At 39.9% G+C, this 24159-nt stretch overlaps 1 pseudogene; it reads right to left on the bottom strand.

The window, feature by feature from the left end:
* The window catches only part of LOC140495688 (kelch-like protein 4), a 166631-nt pseudogene that overhangs the window by 50996 nt on the left and 91476 nt on the right, over positions 1-24159 (bottom strand).

The raw sequence follows: 24159 nt of genomic DNA, 5'->3' as shown, positions 1-24159 counted from the left end.
TAGAGTAAAAGTCACCGAGTTGTGGTCACTGCCTCCGAAGTGCTCACCTACCTCCAAGTCTAACACCTGGCCTGGTTCATTACCTAGAACCAAATCCAGTATAGCCTCACCTCTTGTTGGCCTGTCTACATATTGTGTCAGGAAACCCTCCTGCACACAGTGGACAAACACCGACCCATCTAACGAACTCGAGCTATAGCTTTCCCAGTCAATATCTGGGAAGTTAAAGTCCCCCATAACAACCACCCTGCTACTTTCACTCTTCTCCTGAATCATCCTCGCAATACTTTCCTCTACTTCTCTCGGACTATTAGGAGGCCTGTAGAAAACTCTTAACAGGGTGACCTCACCTTTCCTATTTCTAACATCTGCCCACACTACCTCAGATGGCAAGTCTTCCTCCATCACCCTTTCGACTGCTGGAATACTATCCTTGACAAGCAATGCCACACCTCCCCCTCTTTTACCCCCATCTCTGACCCTTGATTTAAACCCTGGAACCTGCAACAGCTATTCCTGTCCCTGTTCTACCCACATCTCTGTAATGGCCACAACATCGAAGTCCCAGGTACCAACCCATGCTGCAAGCTCACCTACCTTATTTCTTATACTTCTGGCATTGAAGTATACACACGTCAAGCCACCTTCCTGTTTACAGGCACCCTCCTTCAAGATCGATGCCATGTTCCTAACCTCCCTACACTCAAGGTCCTGTACCCTAAAGCTACAATCCAGGTTCCCATGCCCCTGCAGAGTTAGTTTAAACCCTCCCAAAGAGCACTAGCAAACCTCCCCCCAAGGATACTGGTGCCCCTCAGGTTCAGGTGTAGACCATCCTGTTTATAGAGGTCCCACCTTCCCCAGAAAGAACCCCAGTTGTCCAGAAACCGGAATCCCTCCCTCCTGCACCATCCCTGTAGCCACGCATTTAACTCTTCTCTCTCCCTATTCCTCGACTCTCTATCACGTGGCACGGGTAACAAACCAGAGACAACAACTCTGTTCGTTATAGCTCTGAGCTTCCAACCTAGCTCCCTTGAAGCCTGTCTAACATCCTCACCCCTCTTCCTACCTATGTCACTGGTGCCAACGTGGACCACGATCTGGGGCTGCTCCCCCTCCCCCTTGAGGACCCGGAACACACGATCAGAGACATCACGTACCCTTGCACCTGGGAGGTAACATACCAATCGTGAGTCTCTGTCGCCCCCGCAAAACCGCCTATCTATGGCCCTCACTATTGAGTCCCCAATAACTATCGGTCTACCTTTCTCCACCCTTCCCTTCTGAGCAACAGGGACAGGCTCTGTGCCAGAGGCCTGAACCTCGTTGCTTACCCCTGGTAAGTCATCCCCCCACAAGTATCCAAAACGGTATACTTGTTCTTGAGAGGAATGACCGCAGGGGGTCCCTGCACTGGCTGCTTCCTCCCACTCCCCCTCACTGTTACCCATCTCTCTATAACCTTCGGAGTAACTACTTCCCTAAAACTCTGATCTATGACCACCTCTGCCTCCCGAATGATCCGCAGTTCATCCAACTCCAGCTCCAGTTCCCTAACACGGTCTTGGAGGTGCTGGAGATGGGTGCACTTCTTGCAAGTGTAATCAGGAGGGACGCTAATGGCTTCCCTCACCTCATACATGTTGCAAGAGGAACATTGCACTGCCTTCGCTGCCATCCCTCTAAAAGAGAAACTTTAAAAACTAGATGTAAAGAAACAAACAACAAAATGCAGCACTTACCTGCTTGTCACAACGGGTCTTATTATTAGGTTAGAGGAGGAGGGCGGGTGGGAGACTCTACCCCTGTAGTGCCTCGGGTTCCTCACCTGCGCGCTTTTATAAGACAAAAAACCTTCCCAGGTAAGCTGGCGCGACACCAGCTTCCGGGTCCGCTAGGCACTTAAAAAAAACTTTAAATTTTAGCCGTTAAAAAAAAATAACTGGACTATACCATGATTTTAAAGAAAACACCATCAGACAGCCGTTACCTGCTCCGCCCCGAGAGTGAGACTAACAGACAACACCCAATATTCCTGAGATATAGCAGTAATGCTTTAAATAACTGTTTCTCTAACTAGTAAAGTAGTTAAAAAACTAAGATGTAAAATAAAGCAGTTGGACATTTCAATATTTACTAAAAGAAATAAAGAACCAAAATTATTGGTGGAGAAGCAAAATTACAGCAAGGACAGCAATCTGTTTTCTGAAAGTAAATCACTTAGAACAGTTGCAGAAGTTGCTGGCCTTAAGCACTTGTTTTATTTTGTTCCTTGCTTACTTTCTATAATCTCATATTAAATAGGAATGCTGAAGATTTGTCAGATAAAGAGGTCCTTAAAGGTAGCAAAGAATGAGCCCCCATGACTTGGCAGTGGTTTTACTCCTTGCCAACTTAACTTCAGTGGAACAGTATGTTAGACAGGTGGTCATTCACACCATCAAACTACCACCAAATACAAATTTCAATTCCTGAATATCTCAGATACATGACCTGCAGGTACAACCTAAATCATCTTGACTAATAAAAGAAAATCAACAAATATTTTATTACTTGCTATCCCCTTCTACATTTTGAGATGTTTATACTTTAGGAAGAGAGAAACTCAAAAATGTACCCATTGAAGAATCATCATACATCCTCTTGATTTAACAGACTGACCTACGAAATGTCACTTGAGACCAAGCAAGATTTTTTAATATACAAATTCATTCTAGATTCTAATTTAGAAAGGTTTTGAGAAAGGAATGTTCAAGCTTCAAGTTTCAAGCAGAATTTTAAAGGCTGCAGTAATAACAGATAATACAAATGCAAATATCTCAATTCTAAATCATTTATTTTTGACATGCTGTACAGATCTCAATATATATAATTTTAAGTCTGTAGACTGGCTTCATTTCTACCTTGTTAATGCATATCAAACTTTTAGAAGACAAGATTGAAGCAGATGATAGACTATTTGCCTCACTAAGATGTTAATTTACTGCTAATAGCCTGGGGGAAAATAACTCTGTAGTTGGTTGCTGTACAATTGATTTTCAGCTTTATTTTCAAAAGGACTAAAGTCCCATGCTAAGAGTAAATCTGTAAGATACTCTATTGGCCGAGTAGGGAAAATCAGGCATATGATATAATAAGAAGCCTTACAAATAAGCAAAATGTCTTGTTTATGGTAGGGTTGATTTTACACCTGTTCCTCACAAACTGATGAATTCAAGATGAGTTTGATTAACAAACCGAAGTGTTTTAAAACATTTTCTTTGATTTTGCTGTACTCAATGCTCTATGATATTGTGTAATTTTTAAAATTATTTTCTCTCAGAATGTGGGCATTGGTGGCAAAGGCAGTATTTATTGTCAAACACCAATCACACCTGATGATGGGGCAGTGATGAGCTGCCTACTTGAATTGTTGCACTCCACATGATATAGCTGCAATCATAGAGTTGTTAGGATGCACATTGCAGGACTTTGACCCATTGCTGTAATATGTTGTTGAGATGGCTATGAAACCTCCTGGGGTCCTTAGTCAATGTTGAAGACACCTAGACCACTCTCTCCTGGCTGCATACCTCTGCTGAGCCTGTTGTAGTGGAAGGATAGGATGTACCCAGGGATGGCCATTGCTGTGTCTGATGCTAATGTCAGGCTGACATTCCTGCATAACCTTGATAATCTTTCATCCTCTTTGTAAACAAAAATCTGCCACTTCCATTAAAATATTTTAAAATCCACTGCCATTTGAGGAAGGGAATCCAAAGATTCACAGCCTTTTGACAGAAAAATGTTTTCCTCAACTCTGCCTTAAGTGAATGACGTGTTATTTTTAAATTATGACCAAGGGTCTCTACTTTCACCACCTTTTCACAAAGAGAGTTCCAAAGACCCACGATCTGTCGAGAGTTTTTTTGGGTGGTGGGTTATAACCTCTTTTTCAAATGGACATGTATGACCTTTAAATATGAACCCCCCTAAAGATTTCAATTAAGTCTTATTTTAGTTTTCTAAAACTCAGCGGATGCAAGCCAAGCCTGATCAAACTTTATTTACAAGACAATCTACTCATTCCAAATATTAGTCTGATGAATTTCTGAATTACCACTAATGCACCTTATTACCTCCTTTAAAAATATGACCAATACCATGCAGAATACATTTTTTGCAGTTTAACATATGAGCTGCCTGTTATGTAATATTTAGTCTATGTTGATCTTTGTTTGTTTTGGAGAAAGTCTCAAAATGTGAAATCAGCCCATGTTATTCTTTCTGCTGGCCATTGGGAAATGCATATCTTTTAAAAATTAACAATTTCTATAAGCATCATAACATATTTGATAGACTTCATTTTTTTTGAAGCCACAAGTTGTTATCACTTACCTAGGCCATGCCTGTGTGTAGACATTGGTGGCATTATGGACCAGACCTTGGCTGTTGGATTGTAGCATTCTACAGTGTTGGATGTCTTTAATCCATCTCTCCCACCGACCACATACAGCTTGCTATCATTCACTGCCATGCCAAACTGTAGCCGTCTTCCATTCATTGTGCCGACTTGCATCCAATTGTTCGTCCTGAGATCATATTTTTCTACTGTTGTAGCCCCCGTAGAAATGTACAGTGGTATATCAGAGAAACATTGACAATTTTGGTTGCAACATTGTAAGTTTAGAAAGTTTAAATTCAGTAGTGTTATCAATCACTAGACGTAAAAAAAATCAATGCTGAGTTGTTAGAAGTAACAGATCATCTGAAAGTCTATTTATTTATTGTTGAAAGTAATAATTCATCCACAAGCGTACAATCATGGATAAACAGAAAGGTGTAGAGATTAGTTTGGTACAATGAACTGTATAACAACATAATTCTGCAAATTGAAGTGGTGAAACGTGGCCCCTCCTTGAAATTCCTGTAGATTCTACATCTACCTGTGTCCATCAGGAAAACACAGCATGACGGTCAAAAATGTGTGGGAGAAAAGGTCACGATTTCCCAAGTCACCATCATAGATCTCCTTGACGTTAAGTAAGGATTAATTTTGGTGAGATCTGTACATCCAGTTTCATCATCGCAACTGAAGAAGGTTTATGAAAAATTACATAAAGTAACTGAGGGAAAGCATGAAACATTTAGAAGACCACAGAAATGTGTTTTGTCCAAATTTATAATACCCTTTGATAAAGTTCTAACTTATTTCACTCATATTGTTCTGAATTTTTAAATGGAAGAAGCAGCTACACTATGTGTACTCTATTGAACCCAAATAGTTGATAGGTCAGTGCAAAGGCTGTTGCAAAAAAAATGTAAATGCTTAGTCTTTATAGGTTTAGTAACACATGCTTCAGTCTCCTATTCTTTCTTACCCTTGGTGGTGTCCATTCCTCCTACAGCGTAAAGTGCTCCAACTGTAGACTTTCGGGGTTTCGTTCTGGGACTTTGCATCATGGGTCGTCTCTCTGGCAACAAATGATACCTCATAACTTCCATAAGTAGTTTTTGACAGTCCAGGTCATTAGCAAACATTGGATTGTTTTACAAGTCAGCCAAAAACTATTAAGAAATATAGAACTCATCAGTCACCATTTGTCCACATAACTCATTGTAACATTCCAAACGAGTATTTTATTCTGATTCTTGGGATACTGTTATATGTAATAACCTGCAGAGAATGCAAGTATAATTACGTAACTAATTACGATTTTTTTTTAAAAGAGGTGGCTTTATTAATTTTGGGACTACAGCCACTAACTGTTTGTGATACGCATATGGTATTTGGTGGGGGTGGTGGGGAGGGGGTTCTAGTTTATAAAGGTCCAACTTACAAATGCTCATTCTTACACACACAATCCCATACAGTGAAGTAATTTTGACGACCCAACATATAAACATTTCATGAACTTGCAAATGGTTTCTTTGCATTGTCCTGTACTGTGTTCTGAAATGCATACCAATCGACTTGTGAGCAGACTCCAGATCGGAAACCGTTTGCAACCTGGGGATCGCCTGAAGAGACCAGATTTTAACTGCAGTGACTTTAAGCATGAAGGTAACTGTATCAAGCAGAAATTTTCTCACTTCTGAAGTAGACCTGGGTGATTTTAAATCTAAGTAACAGGAGAATCGACGTTTCGGGCATAAGCCCTTCTTCAGAAGAAAGGCTTATGCCCGAAACGTCGATTCTCCTGCTCTTTGGATGCTGCCTGACCTGCTGCGCTTTTCCAGCAACACATTTTCAGCTCTGATCTCCAGCATCTGCAGTCCTCACTTTCTCCTCGATGATTTTAAATCTTGCCAGCCAATTTCCCACACCTCTAGTTGGGAAATCAATTGGAAGTGGTGGAAAAAACCACATGGATGGTGGAATGGGCTCCAATGACATCACATGAAATGGAAAGGGGTGAGATGTGGGCAACCATAAATTTTCTCTCTCTAGATGAGGCCCCTAATCTTCATGAGGGCTAGAGGAGAACTCCACTCCTCCTGAGGATGCAAAGAGCATAAGCCGTTTGTGCCTCTCCTGATATCATTCAGGCTGTCAAATTTAAAACAAATCACATCAGTTGGTTCCTCCTCAACTGTAGGCCAGAGCTGAGCTGGGTTTGATCTGGAATCTTCACTAGCTACTCATTAGAGAAGGCTACAGTTGGGATTCAAAGACTCCTGGGGACTCCATGGTGAATAAGTTATCTGGCAAATTTAACTGTCCAACCGTTCTGTTCCTATATGGTCGATTCAATTATAATTGCTCTTGTGTTCTCATCAGAAACATGTACAGGATGAAGCGCTGATAATGAAACATTACCATCACAATATTAGATTACTTTTTCAAAATAAGTAAATATTAAATTCATGTAGTAGTTAACTCATATTAAACACTGTATGGAACAGTATATTGACTATTTTCTATACATTTACCTGTGGAGACAGCAAAGGCAGTCTGATGTAAGACAGGAGCATTGCAAGATCCTGTTGTCTCTTCTGTAAATCATGTTTTACCCACATCACCAAAGCTTGAAATATGGTCTCCTCATCAGGAACATTAATGTCATCACTAGCAAGGAGCTTCTCAATCTCGCTGGCAGGGAGCAGAAGGAACTCTTGGTTCTTAATCACTTCCATGAAATGTTCCTGCACAGCAATTCAATGAAACAAAAATTGGAGACAAGCAAATGTTTTTGACATAATATGTTAATAAAATTATAAGATTCTCTTTACCTTCATAAAATAAAACAGGAGTTGGCCACAACATTCCTGTTTGAGCATGGTAATAGGTTTTACTGAATATTGCTTCAATTTCTTTACTGTTAATCCAAGATATTATTGATTTCCAGAGCTATAACACAAAGTGCATTAAAATGACCTCAGCAAACACTCTGATGCATGGCGAGATCAATCATCATGGATGAAAACAGCTAATAGCACTAAGCAATGATTTAAAACTCACCAGAGAAGCCCAGAGCAATCTTTATTGCACATGGAAGCACTAAAGTGAAGTCAACAGTAGTTTAATGATCCAGCATTTGAAACAAATTCTTGAGGGCAAGAGAAAATTTATGGTAGCGTTGGCAACATCCAACTCCAACTCTGACAGCCAAGAAGATCCAGAGTTCCAGAAGAAAGGAGCATTTAACCGATAGGTGAAAGTGAGGACTGCAGATGCTGGAGGATCAGAGTCGAGAGTGTGGTGAGAGAAAAGCACAGCCGGTCAGGCAGCATCCAAGGAGCAGGCGAATCGATGTTTCAGGCAAAAGTCCTTCATCAGGTTTCTGATGAAGGGCTTTTGCCCGAAACATCAATTCTCCTGCTCCTCACCTGCTCCCTGACCTGCTATGCTTTTCCAGCACCGCACACCGGACATTTAGTCAATAGGTTAAATCCTAAAAATACAGAAAGTTTCAAGAACTGAAAAAAGATATGAAACAAATTTTAAAAAGGAGCCAAGAGTGCTTTTATGCACAAATAAACACCTGCCTCGGGTGGAAGAGAGTCTGCTTAGGTACTTTTTTTTCCCCAGTATTCTTTCTGCTGAACTATGCACTCCAACAGGCAGAGCTAACCATGAGAGTGCTAACCTGAACAAATCAGCATAGTGGTTTGGATAGAAACATGTCGGATATCAAAATCTGCATTTATCAACTTGTGTGAACTTCAGGGATTCACAAAACAAATGGCTGGATTACACTTGGCTTATGTTCAACTAGTTATTCATCTTCCTACTATTTATACAATGTTGCTGACAGGGTATGGCTCCCTAATTATCTAATAAATAATTATTGGTCTGAAAAGCACATTGAGACATTTCAATATGATAAACGTTCGGTATAAAGCCAAAACTTATAAACATCAATAATAGTCTATACATTCCTCAGAAACATCTGCTCTTGTTTCTTTGACAGATCTGATTAAATAGCCAAGCCAATCTGCCAATGGGGAGAAAAAGATACACAGAGAAAAACATATGGAACCAGTCTTCGATATATTGGATTGAAATAGAAACATTTATATGTGACACTTCTCTTAATAAGTAAGAACTATATACAGGCCTTAATTCTTAAAAATGACCAGACATTAACCAACTGCTCTGCCACATATCAGTCAACCAACATTGATATAGATTCAGAAGCAATTGCCCTTCACTATATTTGATGTAAAATAGTTAATAACATTGGGACTTTACAAATTGGAGCACGAAGCTCAGGAATGTGGAAATAATGATACATTTCTGCTAAGAATTGATAGGGCCATAGTTGGAATGAGTTTGATTCATCGTGGATCACTGATGGCCATTATTGCTTGCCAATCATTGATTGCCAAAGGCAAGTTGGTGATGGTGAGCTGCTTTTTTGAACCACTGTAGTCTTGTGCCATTAGATAGGAAGTTCCAGGATTTTGACAGTGAAAGAATGGTGTACAACTTGGAGAACTTAGAGGTAGTGAAATCTAGGGATATCTGCTGTCTGTTTTTCTAGATGGTAGAGATCTTGGGTGTGGAAGATGCTGTCGAAGAAGCCTTAGTAAATTGCTCTTTTGATGATTCACACTACTGTCACTGTGTGCCAGAGATGGAGAGATGCATATTTAAGGTGATGAATAGGGTTTTGATGAAGTATGCGTTGAATGTTGATGCATTTCTTTAGTGTAATTGTGCATTCATTTATCCAAGAAATTGGAGAGTATTCCATCATATTCTTGATTTGTGTCATATAGATGTTAGACAGGTTTTGAAGATTCAGAACATGAGAAATTTATCACAGAATGCCTATCTCCTTTTTGTAACTACAATATTTATATAACTCATTCAATTGAGTTGCTGGTCAATACTCATTCCTAAATAGTTGGTGGTAGGGCATTCAATGGTAGTATTGCCATCAAATGTCTGTGATGTGGAGGTGGTTAGATTATGTCTTGTTCAAGATTGCTATTGCCTGACAGGGTTTACTATGATTGGTAAATTACAATTTAAATTAACAACAATTAGGTGGAAAACCTAGAACCTGTTGGCACAAGAGATCAGAAATAACAAACTATGGTATGTTTAAACTGTCACGTGCAGTTAAGGCTTGTCCTATTCATAACTGTTAAAACTCAGAACTGACAAGAATCTTCTGGAACTAACTTTTCTTTATGGGTACTGGGGTGCGAAAAATTGCTACTAAGGCCTCACCTGACTCTTAGCCTTTGAATTATAAAACAAACCCCATGCTCTCCTACATTCACATCCAAATCATTTATATAAATGACAAAAATCAGTGGACCCAGCACCGACCCTTGTGGCACTCCACTGGTCACAGGCCTCCAGTCTGAAAAACAACCCTCCACCACCACCCTGTCTTCTACCTTCGAGCCAGTTCTGTATCCAAATGGCTAGTTCTTCCTATATTCCATGAGATCTGACCTTGCTACCGGGTCTCCCATAGGGACCCTTGTCCAACACTTACTGAAGTCCGTATGGATCACATCTACTGCTCTGCCCTCATCATTTCTATTTGTTATTTCTTCAAAACACTCAATCAAGTTTGTGAGACATGATTTCTCACGCACAAAGCCATGCTGACTATTCCTAATCAGTCCTTACCTTTCCAAATGCATGCAAGTCCTGTCCCTCAGGATTGTCTCCAACAGCTTGCCCACCACCAAGGTCAGGCTCACTGGTCTATACTTCTCTAACTTTTCTTTACCACCTTTTATAAACAGTGGCACCACGTTAGCCAACCTTCAGTCTTCCGGCACCTCACGTGTATTTATCGATGATACAAATATCTTAGCAAGAGGCCCAGTAATCACTTCCCTAGCTTCCCACAGAGTTCTAGGGCACACCTGATCAAATCCTGGGGATTTATCCACTTTTATGTGTTTCAAGACAACCAGAATCTCCTCCTCTGTACTATGGACATTTTTCAAAACGTCAGCATCTATTTTCCCACATTCTATATCTTCTATGTCCTTATCCACAGTAAACACTGATGCAAAATACTCATTTAGCATTGCCTCTATTTCCGGCAACTCCACTCAAAGGCTACCTTGCTGATCTTTGAGGGGCCCTATTGTCTCCCTCGTTACCCTTTTGTCCTTAATGTATTTATAAAAATGTATTTAGTAAATTTGCAGATGACACCAAAATTGGAGGTGTAATGGACAGCAAAGAAGGTTAACTCAGAGTACAATGGGATCTTGATCAGATGGGCTAATGGGCAGAGGAGTGGTAGCTGGAGTTTAATTTAGATAAATGTGAGGTGCTACATTTTGAAAAAGCAAATCAGAGCAGGACTTATACACTTAATGGTAAGGTCCAAGGGAATGTTGTTGAACAAAGAGACCTTGGAGTGCAGGTTCATAGTTCCTTGAAAGTAGAGTCATAGGTAGATAAGATAGTGAAGAAGGCGTTTGGTTTGCTTTTCTTTATTGGTCAGAGCACTGAGTACAGGAGTTGGGATGTCATGTTGCAGCTGTACAGGACATTGGTTAGACCACTTATGGAAAATTGTTTGCAATTCTGGTCTCCTTCCTATTGGAAGGATGTTGTGTAACTTGAAAGAGTTCAGAAAAGATTTACAAGGATGTTACCAAGGTTGAAGGATTTGAGCTACAGAGAGAGAGGCTGAATAGGTTTTCCCTGCAGTGTCGAGGGCGGAGTTTGATAAAATCATAAGGGGCATGGATAGCATAAATAGTCAAGGTCTTTCCTCTGGGTTGGGGAGTCCAGCACTAGAGGGCATAGGTTTAGGGTAAGAGGGAAAAGATATTAAAGGGACCTAAGGGGCAACCTTTACATGCAGAAGTTGGTGCGTGTATGGAATGAGCTGCCAGAGGAAGTGGTGGAGGCTGGTATGGTTACAACTTTTCAAAGGCATCTGGCTGGGTATGAATAGGAGGGGTTTAGAGGGATACAGGCTAAATACTGGCAAATGGGACTAGATTAGGTTAGGGTATCTGGTTGGCACGGCCGAGTTGGACTGAAGAGCCTGTTTCCGTGCTGTGCATCTCTATGACTATAACTCTCAAAATATTAAACAGACATTTCAGAATAAAGAATTGGAAATACTCATATCCTGAAGCCATCCAAAGTGACTAAAGTAGGTCCTCCTGAAGTAAGACATTAATGATCTCAAATCCCAGCGTGGATGTCTGCAAACATAAAGATCTGCCTTAGAACATAAAACATAGAACATAAAGCGCAGTATAGGACCTTCGGCCCTCGATGATGCGCTGACCTGTGAAACCAATCTGAAACCCATCAATCTACACTATTCAATTCTCATCCATACACCTATCCAATGACTATTTAAACAATCTTAAAGTTGGTGAATTTACTATTGTTGCAGGCAGAATTAACCTTGAGGTTAATTAACTTATGGCCATTGCCAAATTTGGAAGAGTGCTATAAAGGACCAAATTTTAAGGCAAGTTACTGGGTAATCTCCAATATATCTTCTGCCAAATAAACAAGAACAGAAAGTTGTCATCAATGTGCACTCAGAAGGGAGTTGCCATTATTCTGCCCATAGGGATTTATCGGAGTGCTACTAAATTTATTGTTGTGCCACCATGGAATGCTCGCCACTCACTTGCTCGCCCTAGTCTTCACTTGGCCCATCACCACACCCCTAACTACTATGGCCACAATGTTCACTACTTCGCTTGGCCCTCATTTGGTTCATTCACTGACTACAATGATTACTACTGTCCATGCTGCCCAATGGCTGACAGCTCATTGCCTCCATCCCCCTCACTGCCCTGCTCTCTTGCTTATGGGGAGTGGTAGACCGTGAGGCAGTAGCTCAGTGAGAGGAGGCAGGCAGTGAGCAGTCTCGAGTTGGAATGTCAGTGAATCAGGGCAGCTAGGGAAGTGGTGAGAGGTGCAGCCAAAAGGGTCAGAGTAAGTTGGTGTGCAAATTACAAGCTTAGAAGTTTGACTAGTATTCCACTGAAAATTGCAATCCTTTGCCATGGTACAAACCAAGTACAGCATATCATGAGGTTATAACCTCAACTGTTCTTGATAGACCCTCTAGTTAGATTGATGCTGATTTTAGAATTCTATATTCCATATCAATGTGTTGGTTACTCAGTGTATTCTCAACATAAATTTGCAGCTTGTCAAGGGTTCACTTACTGTTAAGGTTGTGAAAACAATCAAAAGCATCAAATGGCAAAGTCTGCCAATTGTTTTTGACATACCTCTGTAAACACCTCTGGGGCAAGTAAAAATTTGCTCTTTTAATTCTACTTTCTGCGATATGAAATGTCATCTCAATGCTCAGTAAAAGTTTATGATGGACCCAAAGGTCATAAATTTAAATCCCAGGGCAGAAAACTGCATTTAACAAATAGTGTAACTGATAGCTGGCACTGTGTTGGGTTGCCACTTGTTCATCATTGTAAGGAAAACTACTATTTACATAAAAGAAAGACTGGCATTTACATAGGAACTACCAAGTAGCTACTAAATGTACCAAAGCATTTTATAGCCAAAGAAGTTAAAAATCATTCAATACCAGGTTATAGTCCAACAGGTTTAATTGGAAGCACTAGCTTTCAGAGCCCCACAACCACCTGATGAAGGAGCATTGCTCTGAAAGCTAGTGCTTCCAATTAAACCTGTTGGACTATAACCTGGTGTTGAGAGATTTTTAACTTTGTACACCCCAGTCCAACACCGGCATCTCCAAATCATAGCCAAGGAATTACTTTTGAAGTGTAGCAACAATTACATTGTGCATATACTGGAGGGCTCAACACCCTGAAGTGGGCACCAAGAAGCTTTTTGACTCTGAAGTGAGGTTGCTATAAACTGATCAATAGCTGACCTACATATGCTTCTTAATTTCTTCCATGGTCCAGGAAGCCAAGTTGTCAATAATTTCTCAAGCCATGTAAACAGATACCAACAAACATAGCCTTAACAGTATTGACCATTCTCTAGAAACTAACTAAACAAAATGTTTACTAGCAACATTATTTTGGAAAATTACTCTGGCTATGCTTATTTGACTCCTGACAACAATAATACCCTTGTTATTTAGCAAGTTCATCATTCTGTAAATCTGGCACGATTACTGGACAACCCTCGAGTTATTTTTGTCCTATACTGATGTCTTTCATCTCTTTTCATGATTTGTTAGAAAATGAAAAGTAATTGCAAAACAGGCAGAATTTAAATTGCTGATTCTAAGAGTAACAAGGGATATGAGCCATTATCCTCATCCTATCTCAGCCTCTCACTGTGATTTTGTCTGGAAAATAGGAACAGGAAGTTAAATACATTTCAGTTTACAAAAATAGACAATGCTGTTTATCAGGATGGGCTTCATCTGTGTGAGAAAGATACTGAAGCAGGAAACTGTTAATAACATCTAAACTGTTATATCCATGATTGAAGAGATTAAACAGGATGGGCTCAAGCTTTACTAAGTCCATTTATTTTCAAATTGTATGCTTCAATGAAAATTTGATTAAAAAAAACACAATGTAGTAACTAATGTACAATTAAAATTTAGCTTTTTCATATCCAACTGATGTGCACTGACAGTATTATTCGTAGTTCCATGGGTGGTTTACCAATTTTGATTTGATGATACTGGTATCACTTTTATATTTTTGAATGAACAAACTGTCACTCAAGGGAGGAACAAACAGTAGGGATTCTTAAAGTCTGCCTGCAATACATCTGGAAATTCCCATTTGGACTGTATTTACAACTAATTTATATTGTGTAGGTTACAGTACATTGCAAAGTTAACTGCTCCACAATCTCATTCCTAGTGTTAAATCAATGCTGCAACACAATGACTTCCTCAGATTAGTTTGGTGTAAGTTAAGAAGCAGGACTATAATAGCAGGGAGGTGTAATTTTTTAATATGATTTTCCTGCAGGTTTAATAAAGGAAGAATTTCCATCTGTGTAGTACATTTTCACAACTCCCATTGTTTCACATCCAGTCTATGAACTTGCCTGAAGAGTGGTTATTTTTGTTCCGTAGATTGCAATTTACAAACTGCAAGATCCCACAAACAGAAGAATGAACAGCCACTTGCAGAATACTGATTCAGGAAGTAATTAGGTTGACACATTGGGAGACTGGATTGCTAGTATTTATGATTGACAGAGAGTCATGGGTTGTTCATGGGTGGAAGTAGAGACGGGAAAGTGGAGTTGAAACCACAATTAGATCTTCCACAATCTTATTGAATGTTTGGGGTAGGTTTGAGGGATAGAATAACTGACTCCTGTTCCAAATTCTTGTGCTTTTTTAAAAATTCTACCATGGAATTTTCTTTATCCAGCTAAATCACTGGAACAGATTAGCATGCTTAATTTAACCCATTGTGAGATTTGAAGGTAACCCATTTAAGTTAAAACTTGTGTTATCCCACATAATGGTTTTCCATGTTACATATTATGGTAAAATGCTGCTATGTGCCTGCCTCTTCTGTTCTGAACACTATGTGGAGGTAGCAGTGTTGGACTGGGGTGAACAAAGTTAAAAATCACAAAACACCAGGTTATAGTTGAACAGGTTTCTTTGGAAGTACTAGCTTTCACAGCACTGCCCTCTAAAAGCTAGTACTTCCAAATAAACCTATGGAGTATAACCTGGTATTGTGTGATTTTTAACTTTATTCAGACAATAGGCAAGTTCAGCTTACTGCATGTAACCTAGCAAGTACAAATTCACATTTAAATTTGTTCTGTTTGTGTTCCAAATTCCATGTTACAATCTATTCCTGATAAGTTTGGATTCCCTTGCCTACCATCCTCATTGTTCTTCTGTCCTGCCTTGCTGATGAGTGCAGACAGAAAGCCAGGCAGCTTGTCTGTTTGCCACCAATGATCAGTGGCGGGTTCAACATGTTGCTCCATGTGACATCAATGTCGCAATGGAACTATGTGTCAGCTAGTTATGTGGCAACCGTAATGAATGTGCTTTAACCAAATGGCTATTTCTCAAAATCTAAGGGGAGTAGTTTAGGTGAACATGGTCCATCAGGGAGTTCCATCACAGTTGGTCAACGGCAGAGCCTACATCTTACTCTACAGTGCCATGTGCAAAACTTTCCATCTCCATCCAATTCTCAACTGAGCAATGAAAATGAAAAATGGCTGCCAGCACACCCAGAGTGGGCAGAATAAATTTGTTTGTCTTTGCACTCATGTACAATGCAAGGCCCTTCAATGGGCAACTATATTAATCAGGCTCTCTCAGATTCTAGTCTAAAGATATCGGCATTCACAAAATTTTGCACTCTAAGTCCTGCATTGACCAATTATGTAGAATGCAAATTAAAACAGAAACTCAGCAGGTCTGGCAGTGACTCTGAAGAGAGAAATAGAGTTAGCGTTTCAAGTTTAATTAATATTGTTTGGCAGATTCAAAAAGAATCATTGGAGTCAAAAAATATTATTTTTCTTGCCAGTGAGGCTGCCAGGCTGATTGAGTTTCACAAGTACTTTCTGTTTTGATTTACCATCTCCTGCATCTTTAATATTTTGCTTTTATGTAGATGACAAATTCTGACCACAAAACGATTCCTACCATTTCATTAATCCAGACTAATCCTAGTAATCTTTGTGAAATAGAAATCATTGCAGTCACTTTTTCAAGTGTTACATTCTAGGATTGCATAGTCTGCAGAAGGATGCAGAAGTATAGGTTCATTACTGAACTGTAGGTCCTTGACAATGTGTGTTATTTGAAATATAAATTAGAAGTGATCATTTATTGACTGCAAATTGGTTCCTGCTCCAAAGACAAACAGTCAAAATCAATTGCAATTTTTATTTGTTCTTTGTTCACTTTTTCTATTGTTAACTAAAAAGTTAACAATAACAATTGTTCAAAGTTTTCACAAGATCTGGTGCTCCCACATTGAACAATGTAAACACGTTACATCACGTTGGACATTAGGGAAAGTAGCACTGCTTCAGACAGTGAGCACTAACATCCTGAGCACTAAGCAGGATAGTGTTGTGACTCATTTTTAAAGCTACAGTTAAAATGGCAGTTGATCAGACAGGTGATTTAAAAATTCATAATTACAAATATGAGGTTTTCTTTATGATGAGGTGTCGCCCATATGCACCTTTATATCTTGTAGTAGGTCAAAGCTGGAATGGAGGTGACCTGCCCTGTTGTCAAATCTATTGACCTTGAAGGCTTGGATAGACAGCCCCAGGGGCATATTTGACTTGAGGACCTAGACATGCTGAGTGTGACTTGTCCAGATACAGGTTCACCCTCCTTAGCTTGAATTTCCCTAGGGCAGGCAGGGCAATACTTGATATCTCTAGAATACTGTAAAAGACATCTGGGAGTGCTCCATCTGAGTGCCCACTGGCACTGCCCTGTCTCCTGCAATTAAGGGGCACCTGCAATTAAGTCAATATCCCTCGACCTCTGTCGCCTTGTCAGTGATACCACCGATGGCTAAAGCTATAGACCACAAGCCGACATGGATTTCTAACAGCTGCAGAGCCTTCTATTTGACCCGGCCCTCCATGGTAGATACCAGCCTGTCTGTATGTCAGAGTTAGCTCAATCCTGATAAGCTAGGTAGACTTCTCCTGTACAATCCTGTTTACCAAGTATGTCTGGCAAACATGCCTGCTGTTTCCATCTCCGCATTTGTACAAAGTTTCTAATGGCCAATTCCATGGGCTCATCCTCTGCCTGTGTCCAGGTAGGTACCTGGTTTCCAGCAATCCTCTGAATGCCAACAACTTGGAGCATTTCTTCCTCAGTCTGCTGCAGACGTGGCAGTGATGTGCTCACCAGATTGTATTCCCAAGTTTCATCTAGCTGAAGAATGGTTTGAGGTGTTAGCCTGGGAGCTGCTGGAGGGTGCAGGAGAAAGCTTCATTGGTGCTTCCTCTGAAAGGTCTGCCACTTCTCTGTCAGAGCTGCAGAAGGAGCTGATGACTGCAGCAGCTGGTCTCTTGCAGGAGGACGGTGTTTGACTGCTGCTGGTGCTTGCAGAAGTTAAGAGGGAAAGGGTTACGAATAAGATTGGAAACCTGCACACACTAAGAATACATATACAGTGGCAGCAATGGGGGAAGCAGTGTAGCATTTCCCAATGAATCATATTTAGATACTGATGTGCGTATCTTGGTCTCATTACATAAATGGTTTCAATTCTCTCCCGTAAGCTCAAGGTTTCTCTCCTCACATGGGATGAAAAGAGAAACATCAGATGCTCTGCTACCTACTTCAACGCTCTCAGCCCTACTGTGGGCCAAATCCCCCAGGAACAAGACAAGTGGTGGAATTGAGAGAATTGCAAATAGCTGTCTCTTTTAATGGTGGTGCAGATGGGGAAAAAGCGGTGAGGAGCCCAAGTGAGTCAGAAGGATATGCAGAAGGCAGCATGATTGGTAGTCTGGGACAACAGGGTGGATGAGAGGTGTTAAATGGAGATGCTGCATGCAATATTGGTAATGGTAGACCATGATAGGAACCGAAGACAATAGTGGAGTTAAAGTGAATGTGGGACAGCAGAGAGAAAAAGTGGTGGTTTTACTCTTTGCAGAGCACCTAGAGTCACTGACTTTCTTGCAGTGCTATTGTCTTCCTCCAGCCCATAGAAACAACACTGATCCAGGTGGCAACTTCAGACCAGGCTGAAGTTGGGACGATGAGGCTGGTGATGACCTTTGTTGGTCCTGGAGGGAAAGATCAGCCCTTGTCTCAACCACCCTGCCCACCAGGACCTTCAAGTTTCTGCAGACAAAGTTGAGAGCCAATTTGCTTCTCACAGGCACTTAGAACTGTGTGACTAACAACAAATCGTGGACTGCAGCATTTGAAATATAGGGTTTAGACATGGCACCCAGAATGTGAATGTCAGAAGTTTCTGGCACCAGTGTGGACTTTACTCATTATTAATGGCAAGATAGCATGAAGGGTGCTGCCAGGGAGGTGGAGTGAATCTTTAATGAGGTGAGCAGTGGAGAACTAAATTAGGGAAGACATTAGAGCTCATGAAGGGAACCCCTCAATAAGGCTCCCTGAAATTGACAGCCAAAATATTTGAACATTAAACCCATAGTTGCTATGCAACACGGAATGAGTCAACTACCAAAGGATTACTGTGTGAAAGACAAAGTCTTATTACCTACCTCTGAGAGAAAAGAACAGTAAGGCCACAACGTTAAATACACACACACCAGCACAGATAATATGTTTCAAAGAGAGAGTGCCTGGTACAGGCAGAGAGAATAAAGGTTAACTGCTAAAAAGGCCTTAGAATCCTTGAAATGAGACATTCTTAATTTGAGACTGCAGTTGTCTAACATTTAACTTGTATCCTCAGTAGTGGTGAAATCTATAGTTATCTTTGAGTTCTGGGGAATCATTATTTTTCCAGTTTGCTTTTTCATTGAATTTTGGATTCTGAGCTGAAGAGAAAATTGGGGAGAGAGAGAGAGAGAAAAGCCAAGTTTTTGCTTACAATCCCTTTTTCTTAACTCTGCTCTGCTATTCAGAAGGAACTTTTGGAATGTAATTTAATATATATTCCTGAGTTTAGTTCCATTGTCTTTCCATGCTGGATAATTGACAAACAAGCCTTTAATGTTCCAACATGTGAAAGCATCATGCAAGTAGGAGTTAAGGGAGGAAATACAAATTTCTTGACACTGAGTCAATTGCCTGATTATGATGCCTTTAGATTAAAGTGGTAATTTCTGTGCAACTTTGTTTATTTCACATGGGTCTCATGCAGCTTGCCTCAATCGGTGTTTAGGTAACCACTACAACCATAATAAGTTAATGATTCTTCCATCTTAAAGACCACTGGACTCTTGAAGTAAGGTGTCAAGTAAAATAATCAGACAATGGAAGTTCAAATTCACAAGTCCATATTTATCCATATCATAGTCGATTTCCATGAAGTGGATGAATTGGGGATGCTCTGCCTAGAGAGGATAAAGTTAAGAGATTTGATAGAAGTGTTCAATATCATGAAGGCTCTTGACAGCATGGATTAGGAGAAATAGTTCCTATTGGCATGAGTGTTCTGGAACAGAGAACATATACATCAGGCAATTGACAAAAGAACCAGAAATGATGTTTGAAAAAGTTTTCTTATGCAGCATACGGTTAAAATGTCAATTGCACTGGCTGAATGTGGTGCAGGCAGACTTAATCATGGCTTTCAAGAACATCTGAAGAAAACAAAATTGCAGTGATAGTGGAAAGAACCAAATGGCCTCCCTTTGTGCAATAATGATTCCATGATTCAATTGTTCTAAGATTGAGGTTGAAAGTTAGCAAAATAGAAATTTGCTCCAAGTTGGGAAATTTCAGACACAACGCTATGTTTATTTTCTACAACATGAAAAATTAGACTGCCTCCTAAGCAACTAAGCAACACGACCACTCTCCCCAGTAGCCATACACATACTCAAAAGAACCATGAGTTTAACTGGGACAACACAACAATACTAGGACAAGCCAAACAAAGAACAGCAAGAGAACTCCTGGAAATGTAGTACTCATCCTCGGACTCCAACAAAAAACACATTGACCTGGACCTGATATATAAACCACTGCAATGGAAAATTGGAACCGGCACCAACCGGAAACAGCTCAAACAAATCACATCAATTCAAAGCGGAACAATAGAGGAGGCAACACAGCACTGATGATGTCACCTAGAAAGGGGACAAAATGTCTGCCAACAAACCTACCAGCTCAGTGAATAGATCAACAATGAATCCAGTCTGCCTCCTTTTTTTGAACAGCTCATTTTGTTTTCTGAAGGAATTCTGCAAAACCCATTATAAAATCCTATTGTGACTCAGCATTTGTGCCTTTGGGTTGTCTCATTTGGTATTGCTCTGTTCTTTCAACAACAAATGCTAAATTCCAATGCAAAAAGCAGTCAGGCACACGACAATTCCCCTGAAAAATCTCAGAACTTGGTTGTACTGTCAATTTTTCTCTGCAGTAATTTATTTCCACATAACAAAGAGGCAAAACTGGCTCTCCCCCTCAGGAGTCAGATCAATAATTGGTGTACATTAAAAATAGGAGGAGTGAATCCTCCTTCATCTTTCAGACCCTAAGGATGTATTTTTGTGTATAGTCGGCAGTGATCATATTGACATACTGGACTCTGGTTGGAGACTAAGATTAAGGGAGTATGAGGGGTGTCCTTTATATCCCCCCTCCCTTACAGTGCATTGCTGCAGGATAGAATCCATTGATTTATTCCTTCACAAATCTAAACAGATTTCCAACATATGGACATGAATTGAGCATTTTAATGTAAGGCGCACCATTTATATATGTTTTAATATCAGTTATTTTAAAGTTGGGATTTTGAAATAGTGGCAAATGGGTTTAATCTGTACTCGTAACTATTTAAAACACAATATGAAAGAGATACTTCCTGGAGAGTAATGGGGTTTTGTTTACATTAGGAGAGGTCAGGAGTTAATAAAGTAACCAATATAGTGCTTTCAAATAGAAGGTTCTGGAATGTTTTAGGAGGCTTAGAGGAAATAATCATTGAGTGAAAAGAAAGCTTTTGGGTTTCAGTTGGGCAGTTTTACAGAAGTCTTGGCTGTAGCTGGATGTGTAAAACAATTGTTTCTGAGAAAGGAAAGTAGTTCAGGACCGTTAAGAGAGAGGTCATCACAATGGAAGGTATTTATTTTAAAAGCTTCAGACAGGAAATGTTTGATTAAAAGACTGAAAGGCATTACATTAAGGTGAGAAAGACTAGGCTCAAATGTATAAAGAATCAAGGGCTATCAGATTCTCATGATCAGGAATTGAACCCTATGTGAAATAGAGAAGAAAATTCTTTGGTGTTGGCATGCTGTAATGGGACATTTTGTTTTTTCCGTGTTTTTAAATCTTTAAATTTGGGTTACATGTGAATAGTTTGTTTATTCTATTTTATCTTCATTTCCTTTCTATAATAATATTTTACTTTTTTGTTAAAGTCAGGACTCCAGTACTCGATGCTTATGTTTCAGTGGACGATCATTTCATTTAGGTAAAAACAATAACTGCAGATGCTGAAAACCAAATTCTGGATTAGTGGTGCTGGAAGAGCACAGCAGTTCAGGCAGCATCCAAGGAGCAGCGAAATCAACGTTTCGGGCAAAAGCCCTTCATCAGGATCATTTCATTTAGCCCAAAAAATCATGATAAGCCTAATGTCAGTTTAGTATCTCGCTTGACCTGAATAACCTAAGCTGGGATCATAGCTGTACTTGCAACTGAATTGTCACATGTATCACATTGATGACTTGCAAATAACCTCAGCCCAAAGATGGTCTTCCTGCATTGAAAAGGAAAACAATAGGATGGGCACACAATACAGCTCAAGTCATTCCACTCGGTGCACTGAGAAGTATACATCACATCGGGTTTGTTGCAATTGCGAGTTCAGTTAAAATGAGAGCCATATTTTTAGGAAAAGTAATAATTTATGTTACAACCACACCCTGGGCAAAGTTGTCCACTTTGTTTTGGTTTCAGACAGAATATGCCAAACTGTTAAACTCTCATGTGAGGTGATATGGTCTGGCTCCCCTTCTTTATTTATCTACAGCCTCAGTTGATTGCAACAAGCTTAATTTAAGAAAGATCCTTTTCCTTGTAGATTCCTTTCTTCCAGGTTCAAATAACCTTAGAGTCATACAGGTTCAAAGCATAGAAACAGGCCCTTTGGCCCAACATGCCCATGCCATCCAATACGTTTTTAAACTTATGTTTTAAACCTAATTCAACCTTCCGTGAATACAACAAAAAGTTTTGATTCCTTTCAACAAAGATTGAATTGCAACATTCAGAGTGAGAGAGAGAGTCCTTTAGTTGTGCTGTTTGTCTTTTGTCTGGCTGCTCGTCAGCTGTTTTGTTACGCTCGGAGTAAGAGAAGATCTTTAACCTGAAACAGAGGGGTAACTAGGGGAGAGTTCTTCAACTGTGAATTTTATAGTACACCAACCCTTGAACCTAGGTTTGTGCACACTAAAATGTTCAGTCCCACTAACACGTTCCAGTAGAATGTTAAAACTGGTATTTTAACTCAGACTTGTGTCACCTTCGAAATGAAAAACATACTGTTTGTCTGCGATTTGAGGCATAACCCACAGGGTGTGGCTTGCTGTTCAGCAGGGGATCATCAGCCCTTCATTACCTTTTGTTATCACAAGAGATCACAGTTTGATCCATTTTGACTTTCCCCTAACACTGTTTGAAGGGGTTTTTGCTTGAAGGTCCCTTTGTATGCAAGAGTGTGACATCTGTCTCTTTCAAACCTCTTTCTCAACACTTTCAAAAATCGCAATTTAGGATTGCAAGTTAAAAATGTCTAATGTTACTTTAGGGTTCTGATTTGTGGTAGTGACAAATAACACAAAGTTTCAAGCATTTACCCCTAAGAGACATGGAAACTTAGATTCTACTCCAGGGTGTTTAAAAGTCCTGATTTGAAGTGAACTTGGGATCATAAATAAAACTTTGTAGTCAAAACTTAGTTGGCATTATTTCTAAAAGACATTTAAAGTGATATGTAAAATGAATGATAACGCTAATCAATAACTTACACTGTCTCTACAAATATGTGATCCTGTGTGTTTATGGATGTGTTTATATGTACTGCCCTGAAAATTTTGTGACCTAATTCAGTCAATAGTTTAGTCATGCAGATGAAAAAGCTTTGAAGTGTTTACCGTGGTATAGCTGTGAGCCACTTTTAGCAGATTCATGCAGCCTTGAGCATCAGCAAAGCATCTTATTCCCAAACAATTTGATGGATGGAGCTCTTTCATGAGTAAGTTGCAGCATACATCCACCACTTGAGGGAGCTGCAAAAGACATGATGCAGCCAACAGACTTTCTATAGTTTCCACTTTCAGCTCCAAGAGACCTGTGAAGCAAACAAGGAGAACTAGCTAGTGACAAAATGGAGGAGTAGCGATACAATATGAAGCATTATAATGATTCTATGAGGACCAGTTTGAACAATTTCACTGGGTCCCAACTCTCTCCCCAGAGTCAATTCTGACTTGATACAATTAGTGCAGAAAAGACAATTTTGAAGAAAAAAGTGTTTTACCTTGAAGAGATTGGATAGATCTTTTTGTAATCATCCAGTTAAGTAGAACTTCTAAAGATGTTATTCCTCCAAATTGGTTACTTTTTGCTTTCCTCAACAGGAAAACATGACATTGCAGCAAGTCATCTGCAGTTACATTTTGGTTTTTAAAAATGTTTCCACATCCAACACTTTATATCTTCACAAGATAAATTTAACCAGGTAATTAGATGAAAAGACAACTGTCTTAAACAAAATTACAAACTTCTGCATTGTTTCTTGCAATAACTCCCTAACATATCACACCAATTTTGGCCCTGATTCCTTCTCAATCTCCCATCCAAAAGCAAACAGGCATCATCTCTGTATCACTTTATATCCACAAACCCCACCTCAAAACTAACTAAGAATATGAAGTTATATGCAGTGAACTAATGATAAACATATCCCACTCTTTCTTCCATTGCTGACACTGGCTACTGCACACTCTCCTACTTGCTCTCTCCTGTGACTCTCTGCTTGGTACTGCCAGCTCTGCATCTGTTGGCCTTCTTGTTTCAGTCCTTTCTGGAGCATTCACCACTTCCAGTTGCTATAGATCTGATC

The sequence above is a fragment of the Chiloscyllium punctatum genome, chromosome 25, assembly GCF_047496795.1.
Source record: "Chiloscyllium punctatum isolate Juve2018m chromosome 25, sChiPun1.3, whole genome shotgun sequence".
NCBI classification, from domain to species: Eukaryota; Metazoa; Chordata; class Chondrichthyes; order Orectolobiformes; family Hemiscylliidae; genus Chiloscyllium; species Chiloscyllium punctatum.
This window is presented reverse-complemented; position numbering and strand designations above follow the sequence as displayed.